Source organism: Apteryx mantelli, chromosome 3, assembly GCF_036417845.1.
Source record: "Apteryx mantelli isolate bAptMan1 chromosome 3, bAptMan1.hap1, whole genome shotgun sequence".
Lineage (NCBI taxonomy): Eukaryota > Metazoa > Chordata > Aves > Apterygiformes > Apterygidae > Apteryx > Apteryx mantelli.
In genome coordinates this window covers 22685970-22696859 of record NC_089980.1, presented here as the reverse complement: position 1 = coordinate 22696859, position 10890 = coordinate 22685970, and the positions used below count along the sequence as shown (strand labels likewise).

Here is a 10890-nt window from a genome sequence, read left to right as displayed (position 1 = left end):
AGCGTCTGCAAGCAGGGATGCGCTCCCGGCTGCTCTCTGTGTAAAGGTACCACATCCCACAAGGGCTCTGGTACTTCCACGCAGGTATCTGTCTCCTAATCCTCTTGCTTCCCGTGTAGCTTTGGGTCAGTTTTCCCGTTTTGGTGTCCTCCTTTTCCCCTCAGCAAAGAGGCAGCGCAGCAGCGTTGGCTGCTTCCCCTCAGAGGAGTCTCGTGAACAGAAAGCACGACGCTGCCGCCCCATTGCTCGGGCGCCACAAGCCCGTCGCAGCGCCCGCGGCGGGCGGGGCCGGCGCGGCCGTTGGCATGCCGTTAACGGCCGCGCCGCTCCGCCTCGGGGCGGGGTCGCCCTCAGCCCTGCGCGCCGCGACCCGGGGGAGCGGCGGCGCACCGGACCGGACCGGACCGGACCGGACCGGACCGGGCCGGGCCGGCAGAGGTGAGCGCGGGGCGGCGGAGTCTGGCGTGGGGCGGCCCCGGCGTTGCTTGCTGCGCCGCAGCGGCGGGGGCCGGTAGCAGGCGGGGGCGGAGGGGACGGCGGTAGGCGAGAGCGGTGCAGGAGCCCTGGGCAAAACTCGATGATAAAGTACGGGAATGCCCGGGTGTCCTGGGGCCTTCTCTTAGCGCACCTGCAGGCACAGGTGACTCGTGGCTCTCTGGATCCCCGTCTTTCGTGTTGAGGACAGCGAGCCAGTCTGCGTGCTGGCCTCTGAAGGAGATATCGAAGCCTTGCTTTTCAAAACATGAGGGCGAACTTCATCCCTGACAGTGATGCTGGGAGGAAGGCAGGTCTGCAGTCCCTCCTTTTCACTTCTGCAGTGCCCAGTGGCCCCGCTGCGCTGCCCGGTCGCTGCTGGGAATCCCCCTCCCTGGAGGCCCCTGGGCAGGTTGGACAAGCCCCGCGGCTGTGACTGATCCTGCCTGCTGCCTAGGAGCTGGCTTTCTCGAAGCCCTTGGCAGGTGTCGAAGTGCAACAGCTTCTCCTTCCATCTCCTCCCTCAGCCTTCCTTCTTTGAGCCTGTAAGAGATGTTATCCACCCACAGTGAGATTTTTGGCACCTGGGTTGCATTTTACATTTTTCAAAGCAGTACACTCTTTAGCATTATTTTTTTCCGAGGCAGACATGGATTGTTATGCCCATGTTAGAAGAAATTAGATACCCAAGGTATAAAGTTCCTAAAAGGCACTTAAGGATGCTCCAACAAAGTAAGACTTGATGAGGCAAAATCTCACCTGTCTCTTAATCCTGGAAGAGTCCAGCTTCCTGGATGTTAGAGGGTTCCCCCTGCTTTTTTTAACACTGAAGGTTTCTGGCGTGAAACATTTTGTTTCTGCAGGTGCTCAGTAATGCCTCAGTCTGACAGGGCTGAAAAGTCAGCATCTAATTTGTGTGTGTGCCATGGATGTTTTGATGTAGGCATACTTCTAGCTTAGACTCTGCCCAAACTGCAGCAGTAGCTGCTGTTTTCTTTTAAAACAGTGGCAAATTGTTGCTCAACATCTTTAATCCAGTGGTTCATTGCTAAGAGCATTCACCCAGGTCATGGGAACGTTCATTCAACTCCATCCTCTGCCTGAGGGCAGATCCGACATACATCCTCCTCTTCTGGCACTCTTCACCCTTCCTGTTGAAATGATGTTGCTGTGCAAGAACTTCTAGAAATTCATTACAATAGAGAGGCAGGAGCTAGCCTCCATTTAGAGGGGAGGACAAGAAAGGCCTCCAGGCTCTTCTCTAAGGACAGTTGCTGGGTTGAACGTGTCCACAGACAGATTACCAAAGCCATGTTCAGAGCAAATCTCTTCCCTCACCTCCCTTGGCCCCCATGTTGAGCACCCCCCTTTAAGCTGGAATGCATGTCTTTTTGACTCAGTGAATCTTCAGTGTCATTCGCTGAGGTGGGAGAGCTGTATCAGGAGCAGAGCAAAGTGCCCCCAGTCCAAAATAACCAATGCCTTTGTGGCATGTGGCAATGGGTGTTGGAGATAAAAGAATTTGGATTGCACTGTGCAGAAGACAGAACTGAGTATAGCTGTTTCACACAATACATTCATGTGCTAAACAGAGACATTACTAGCTTTCTCTCAAGAAAGTACAATTCTTCCTCTTCTTGTTGTTGAAAAAAGGGGAAAAGATCAAGCAGATTAGGAATATTGTTCCCAACTGGTAAGAAGCACGTAGTTATTATCTTAGGGCTGGGGTAGGGGCAGAATTTGAAGTATACCCTACACTGGGATTTCTCTTTTGGCTGTCCCTGCATGTAAGACTATAGGTCTTTTAAGGATTCAGAAATGGGGTACCTACCTTTCCACATGCCTTGTGTAGCAACTCTAATTCAGGCTCCTGGCTTCCACTCTAATAGCCTGTCATGCGTAGGCTGGCCTGTGTGACAGCTAGTGTTCTCGGCTAGGTTGGGAACATCTTGTACGAGGACATTCAGCAGATAAGCCCTGGAGCTGGGATGCGTATGCAGGGCTTTCTGAACCCTAGACCTAAGATATTGTGAGCCAACAAAATAGCTAACTCACACAGTGACCATTTCAGTAAAGCTAGCTACTTTTCTACCTTGTTTGCCAGTTATGGCTCCTTTGCACAACAGATTCGACACTGCAAAGTTGTCAGCTACGTTTGTGAATACAGCAGTTTTCACATGTGTGCACCTCCGTTGGCAAGTTAGAGCTAACGGAGCAGATTTCTATCGTCACCCAAATGCTGGGCAAATCAGCTGTCTGTATCTCTTCCATACTAACGTCATGGTTCTTTTGTCACTGGGGATTTGTGGCTTATTATCTTCTGAGTGCTTTTTAAAAACTTGCATGAAACTCCTTACCTCGATTTTTCTTGTTACTTGCAAAAGCAAACATCTCTGCTGTCAATTGTCCCTGCTGGCTCTACATGTTTAGGCACCTGTCTCCATAATCTTTTAGTAGTTCTTTAATAAATAATGTGCCCATACTGGGTCCCAGGAGTGAAAACGTGGCAACCATGCCATTTCCCTCCTGCTATCCATTTAGTCATGTTTGCCAACTTCTGCTAACAACAGTGCTGCTTTATGCCTGACCCCTATTGCACTGGCATGACAGTACTGATTAGCTTTATAAAATATTAGCTTTTTAGCTGTGCAGGAACTCCGCTAGTGAACCTAAGAGTTACAGTTCTTCCCCACTTGCTCACTCTTGCTTCCTCAAGAATATCTATCCAATTTGTGAAAGCTGTCTTCCTATAAGTCAAGAACTGCAACCTCCAACTAGGCTGTAGTTTTTGAGAGGTTTTCCCTATTATCTCTTTGATCTTTCCCAGACCAGAGTTTTAATCCTGGCTGCTTCCAGTTATCCTTTTAAGCAGAAAGAAGGACCTTTTGTCCCTGCACTAAATGCCACTTTGTAAAAAAAACACAGTCTGAAAGAATAGCTACTTTTCTTAGTTTCTCAATCACAAAATGAGGGAAATGCTGCTTCCCTCAAGTGGCATCTAGTCTAGACTGGGCGCTTACTACATGACAGTTTTCAAAGGGAAAAAAGTCAGCATGGATTCAGGGTGAGAGGCGAGAATCTCTGAGCTGTGACTGTGACCGGCCATAGGTGGTTTGTGCAGCTTTTAATAAGTGTCTCTTCTGGGAAACAACTATAGCAGCGAGCTGAAAAACAGGGATCCTAACTGTCTGCACTGAAGCCTTGAGCAGTTCATTTTCTTAGGACCTGCAGGTGCATAAGGACCCCTTGTGGGTCCTCTTCTCAAGTCTGTCATTGAGGCTCTCAGCCTTCATCAGTTCTTATCAGCATGATGACGGATGGGGCCTGGGCACTGCCTGGGGCTGGCAGATGGACCGGTGCCTGGCGGTGGGGCCCTTAAGTGGACTAACCGGCCCAGCTGGCTGCTCCGGCAGCAAAGAGAGCAGGCTGGCTCTGCTCAGAGGGAGCCCCTTCCTAGGGAGGGAGGCACTAAACACTGCCAGGGGCTAAAAACGACTGAGCTGGGACCAGGCCTAGAGTCAGGGGCCACAGCAAGCTCTCGGTGCCTGTCAGGTTTTCTCCTGTTCCCCTGCAGAAATAGCCCTGAGACTTTTTAGTCTAGCAGATGTTCAGCTTTATTTTCCCAGCCTTCTAGAGACCACTTTGTTTTAAATAGCTGTGATACTATAATAAGAATATGGGAATCACACTGCCTTTGAAGCATGGATGTCCTCCTATCATCATATAGTCTGAGGGGATATCGAAACAAATCTAAAGGATGAACAGGAACTAGATAATTAGATCCCATATGTAACTTCTGATTTCTCAAGCCAGTTGTTGTTTTTATGTTCCTTCTGTTCTGTTAGGTTGCTTAATGCCTTATCGTCTTAGATTCTCCATCCATGAAAGGGACATCCACAGTACTTACTTGTCCTAAACATGCTTCCTGGTTTTAAGTTGGAAAGTGCTGTATTTGAGTTTAGGCCCAAACAGGCTTCGTTGGCAAAGCATGCTTGGTGCTCTTTCAGCAGAGCTGCGGCTTTGGATCCAGTGTGGCACACTGTCCATGGCACGCTAGCCATGGACATCTTTCAGATTTTGCCCATGGAAAGGAGAGGCCTCTGATGTTATGACCCAGTAGTCGGAGCGCTTAAAGCAGTGAAAGACCTTAGTTCTTAGCCTTCTTCAGGCTGAGAGGCTTCAGTCTGTTTTTGATGCATGGAAACTGCTTTAACCATTAGACTATAAGCACATCATCTTCCAGATAAGAGTATATTGCATCTCTCCTGCAGAAGGTTGGCTGGTTTGCAAACAAGAATGCAAGATTTGTGAGGACTTTTTGCTGAGGAGGGTTTGGAAGATAAGCTCCTTGAATTATCTGGGAAGAGAACATTGGTTGTTTTATTTTGGTTTGTTTAATCCAAAAAGCTAGTTTAGCTAAAAAGCCATGAACAGGCTTCATTTTTAGATTCCAAAGTGTTGAGTGCAGAATTAGCAACTGATGTTACCATCCTCTACTTTCCTTTGTGAGTATATATCCTTGACATATTGTTGGATCTAATCAGTATTCCCTTTCTTTTGCAGAGTTTGAGAGCTGTCGTTAACTGCTCCTCAGTTCTTCTTTCAGCATCTCCTTTCACTTTGTTTTACCAGTTTCCAGTGTTACAGCTTTTAGCCTCTACAGATTTGACCCATTCTCAGAAAACTTGACAGTCACAGATAACCAGCCCAACTGTTTTAGGTACCTTAGTGGAAGTCTCATCCCCAGGACATCTAAGCAAGAGACAAATTTGTACTGTTTGCAATGGGACTTGCTCGTTATTCTCCTCCTTTTTGCAAGTTTTGAGTATTTGCACAGAAGGGTCAATGCAATTCAGATAAGGTAGGAGCTGCGTAGCCACAGCAAGTGACACAAGTATGTATGCTACTGTGTAACAGCTCCCTTTCAGGAAATCAGGAACAGAACTGTAGCACATATGCAGCAAGTCAGACCTGTGAAAGTATGCATTAGCCACATACCAGGGATGTGGCACGTCATTGTCCATGGTCTATGTTAGGTTTTTGCATGCTTTCTAGCCTTCATGAGGAGACTTTGAGCTGGAGATATTTTTCTGACTGGGCAGCTAACGTCCAGAATTCCACAGGCAGAAAGCTTTGGTCTTGCCTTTGCATCCAGACCAAATATTCAGGTGGAAAGAGGACAGATGCAGCGGGTGATACTGATGTAGAGCTAAAACCCCCTTTATATGCAGACTCACTTGGTCCGTGCCTAAGCTGAAGTATAGTGAAAAGAGAAAAGGGGGCAGAAAGGGTCCGAAGAAGAAATGATGGAGATAACTGAGATTATTGTTGCCATCTCAAGTCTCAGTTTAGGAGCAGAAAGACAAACTCTCACATAAACTCCTGAGGCACTTCTACGTTGGCCCAGCATTCTTGTCCCTCACTGGTGAACTGTGTGAGACCATTTCAGCCCTAAGTGCCAACAAGTTATATGTGTATTTTGTCATATCTTACAGCTGAGCACTTTCCTACTGTCATGGCCAAGTGGTAATGGACTGTTCTATCATCTGCCATTCCCCTTTTCCTGGAGCTGTTCCAAGCACCTTAGAATCCAAAAGGTGCTTGGCCAAAGCACCAGTGGCAAAGGGTCAGTTATAAATGTGCAAAGATCAGCTATTGAAACTCTAATACCATCAGAATATGAACATTTTCCTAACATTTGTTCTGAAAAGTAAACTGGGTTAGAAAGAGGAGAGAAGAAAGAATCGGGATTTCTTTGGCTTTGTCATGATTCTTCTTCCAGAATTCATGGATTGAATCAAGCCTTTGAAATTTGGGAGTCCTTTTAGCCTAGTTTGTTTATATTGAATCAGGCTTATCATGTAGCTAAGCAAAATGTCCTCACCCACTCAAAGCTTCCAAACTCCTCCTACTAATTTTTCCTTTTTCTCAGTGGTTCTTTCCTGCCCATATGGTTTGTATCAGCAGCCAGTTTTATTATTGGTGATACTGGTGTATGTCAGTGCTGCACTTTGCCAGCTTCTGGCAGGAAGGTCTATGACTAACAAACTCCTCTAGGAATCAGTTGATCCCTTGCCCCAAAATGATTTAACAACTGACTGTTGTTTATGGTCTGGGAAAGACATGCTGCAGCGTTTGCCAATAATGTTGGATTCCCTGTTTGCATAGAGGTGCAGTATGCTAGAACGATTTCATACTAAGATTGTAACTACTTCAAACCGAATTCAGAAGCTCTACATGGTCAGGATCCCCAGTTTATTAGATCTTAACTATACTTGTGTCCCTGCAGTATCCATATTAGGCAGGATGGTTATGCTGGTGAAAGTAAAAGGGGGACAGAAGTTGGCAAAAATGTATTTATATAAGCACCTAAAAATCAGAAGTGAAACATTTAAAATGATATGATTTCTGCATTGAAACATCTATTGATGATAAGATTTGAAATTGGAGAATTATTTCAAATTTTAGAATTGGCCAGAAGCATAAGTGTTGCTCCAGTCTGCCTAGAAACCTATTAATAAAAACTGTAGCAAACTCTGTAGTTTTGGTTAGATGAGCAGAAGACAATTTCTGTTCAGTTAGCCTGAATCTGGACATGTACATGTGGAACTTGGCTTAAATATAGTATGAAAACATTCACAAGCAAAGTTGTACACTGATGATGAAACCAGTGTGAAAATCAAATTATCAAATTTTAAGTTAAATCAATGTAACTTTATGCACAAAGCCATCTCACTGTAGAAAAAAATCATAACCATCTTAATGGCCCCTCTCAATGTCTCTTTAGTGTGTAGTGCATTTGGGTATGGAGAGGAAGAAAAGAGGAATATTTTCCATGCACCGATTTTACAGGCAAGAAATACGTTCTAAAGTTGTTCGAGCCTTTCTTTCATTCCTCCATTTCTCTGGGGAGATTTTGTGCTATCTGTGGCAAATAATGGTGTTTTGCTGCAGCCATCATGATAAAAGCAGCAGTCATGCAGCCTCCAAGTGAGCTTTCACATGCTGCTGTTCCAACAGCAAGGCCTTTAGCTTTGGAGTGTGGGGGGGGCTTTCAACTTGGCAAGAGGATTAAAGTTTTTTTCCCTCTATAGGTTTGCGGTAATTAGAGATGAGACTTTCACACATTTGTCAAAAGATACTGCTACCTTTATAGACACACGCATGCGTACACACACACACACACACACACACCCCCGTGATTGAGTGACCTACGCAAAATGGCTTGGACTTTCTCATGAAAGTTAGTACGAGCAAACAATTTGCATTCCTTTTCTTTTGTGCAGATAATGAAAAATTCACCAGCTTTACCTCTGCGTAGTCTTTTTTTTAATCCACCAACCACATCCTGAATGCCTGAATGACCAGTATTTTTGATCCATCTTCACACAGTTATTTCAAGTAGTCTGTTCCAGAGGTGAGTACCCAATTCCTCTTGCTGACTAGTCATCTAGGAAGTGTCTCTGTGGAAGGATATTATGGTCACTGCAGTAGGTTATTGAAATCTGATTCAGCACAAAACCACTCCTGAGACTGCAGAATTTCCTTATATATCACTCTTCTAAAAAAGCAAGTGAATACTCTCAGCCATCAGCAAGGACAAATGTAGGATAAGTAACCTATTCTTTCTTTATTTGGCCTCCAGTGCATTTTTGTTGGGAGCTTGGAAAAGGGAATGGCAAGTGCTTTGTCACTTTCCGTCAGAGTAGTTGTTACTCTTAACTTCTTTCCTGGATTGTCCGCATAGGAAAGGTGACAGCCCTCCTCTTCAGCTGTAGTTTCAATACTTCAGGCCGTACACACTGAGCATCTGCGGGTGTCCTGAGGTATGAACAGCTGTACTGAGCTGGACAGGAACTACAACATCCACTCCCCAATACTGTCAGTTCTCTTCCTTTTTTGCTGTGCTGGTGAAGGCTTCTAGCTGATTAAAACAAAGTCAACCAAAATGAGTTTTAAAAAAAGAGTTAGTGCAGCAGCACAGGTCAGTTCCAGACTGCTCAAAACAGCTGGATCTGGTTTTACTCATTTAGAAGCATATTGTCTGAGCAGTCTGAGACCAGAGCTAGAATGTTTGTACTCTGTATGCATGTGCTTGCTGCCTTTAGATCTAGGTAAAAATATCCATCTTCCAGGGTAAAAGTTTCTTCCTTAGATATGAAACATGAAACATACTCTGCTTAGGACTTTCCATTGCAAAAGCATTTGCTCCCTTTTTCTTCCTCCTCCTACTTCTCTCCTTCCCTTTATTGCTTCCCCCTTCTGACAGTGCCACAGTAGAATGAAACAAAATCCCACATATTGAGCTCTACTTCTCTAACCTTCATTGCTGTTATTTTCAGTAACAAATTAGCCATTTACACAACTCTTCATCTCCTTGTGCCTGTACAGGCAGGTAAGTGGATAGGATGATGGTCATTTTGTAGGAAGAATGTTCTTCCCAAAATTCAGGTGCTCATGTACAATGGTGCAGGGTTGTGTAAAGTGCTTTGTAGAGGCATTCTGTTAAATTAAAAACCTTTGAGAGCAGTAAGCATTACTTATTGCCAGCAACTTTCTTCCACTCACAGAGGGCCAAGATTTGCGGGAAAAGGTAGTAGTTGCACAAAAAAATTGAAGGAGCAAACTTGAAACCATCCTTGTCACCAAACCTGAGCTGAAGTTGAGTGTTAGGGCTGTTAAGAGGTTCTTAGAGACGTCTTCAACTTACAATAATGTGGAAAAGAAGATAGGAGTAAAAGCAGAGGCAGTTAGAAATCTTTCGTCATTTTCTTATTTTCTCATAATAAAAATAAAATCTTATTTTTAATTTAAAAAAACCCAATGTTTTCTAATAGCTCCACTTTAAAAATTTTGAGCTCTTTTTTATCGTAAGCTGAGATACATGTCTGTTAAATTTTGATTTCCAAAATACTTTGTCGTTTGTTTTGGTAATGCTGTGACTTTGCCCAAACTTTAAAAAACAGTCATAGTATTTGGGCAAATAGCAGGAATATAAATTTAAACATTTGAAAGATAAATATAATTAACAACTGCTTTGTGCTAACTGGATGGTACATTTGCAACGTTATATTATGGTGTCAACAAGAGCCATCATAATAGCAAAATAATAAAAGGGAAACTTGGTGTTTTGTTTTCATGGTTCAAGCAAAGAGAAGAATAAAAAGTAAACATCTTGAATGATCTAATGTATGTTTAGTTGTGTTTTTCTTAATAACCTACAATATTTTGTAGTAACATAGTTTTAAATACCTACCTAATTACTGTTTATAATGTTCTATTTTAACATGGTGGGTCAAAAATAGAGGATAGAAAGAACAGTTATTAGTCAGTGCTGGGAATAATTCCCCATAGATGCATTTAAAATCTCTAATAGAATTTTGATATTCACTACCTTCAACTTGCTTTTCTTTGGAGCAAATACTAAAATCCTTACTGAGATAAGATATGAATGAAATTTGAATGCCAGGACTCAAGACTTTAGCACTCTATCCTATACTCATAAACTCACTCACATTCAAGAATTGGTCTGGTCCTAAAACCATGAGATTGCCTTAAAAAATGACAAGATTAAAAACTTAAAATAAGTTGTAGGATATGCATTTTTCCCACTTGGTGTTTAAGCCTTTAGGGTTGACATTTTCAGGCTCATCTTAGCAATCACTGATTTTTTTAGGTACTTAGAAGTTAAGATTTTACTCTAATCAGATGAGTTTGAGGACGTCTCCAGACAGCATTAGGTACTGTGAGAGTGTGTCAAAGTTGTAAGATTTGATGGTATTATAATGTGCTTGTAATCCCTATTCAGCAGATAGTCTATAAAAAATGGGCTAGCTCTTTATTTGGTGTTTGCAGTGTGAATATCATAGTGGTTTTTACTGACATACATTTTTATTTCCCAGAAGTCTGTACAATTTGCATGATGGCAACAAGCATAAGATGGTTTTAGTTCTGGAGATAAATATTCTGCATAGCATCTTCCTAATCTGTACCTGTGCTCTGGGCAAGCTAAAGCTTTAAAGAAACAGTATGCTCAACTGATAATAATAATTAATGATAGTTACGTCTTTTTAATCACTGCCTCAAAGCCCAACATTTCTTTCCTTTCTGAAATAGATTTACTTAGCTGCCATTAGATGTCCACCAGGTATTTGGTTCCAAAAGGATTTACACTAACCAATTTTTATGCAGATTGTGCCAGAGGTTACAAAACTACTTCCGCTGATTGTTAGTCAGTAAATCATTTCAGTGAGTGCTTTTTAAAAAGGAGAGGCAGATGGTTGCAATCTTAGTTAACAGGTCTTTAAACTACAGTACACAAACCACCATTTCAGGGCTAATAATTTGCTCTGTTCTTTACCATGCTCAATAAAAAAAATCTTCCATACTTTGAAGATGTTCTTGTATGAGAGAAAA

The 10890-nt window shown here is 43.2% G+C and overlaps 1 long non-coding RNA gene across 2 annotated transcripts in view; it reads left to right on the top strand.

Annotated features, from left to right (window-relative positions):
* The first annotated feature begins 354 nt into the window (after window positions 1-354).
* The window catches only part of LOC106498022 (uncharacterized), a 30436-nt gene continuing 19900 nt past the window's right edge, over window positions 355-10890 (top strand). For both annotated transcript variants that reach the window (XR_010883662.1, XR_010883663.1), the window contains exons 1-2: window positions 355-438; window positions 7761-7891. This is a non-coding gene — a long non-coding RNA (uncharacterized lncRNA). The remainder of the gene's footprint in view (window positions 439-7760; window positions 7892-10890) is intronic.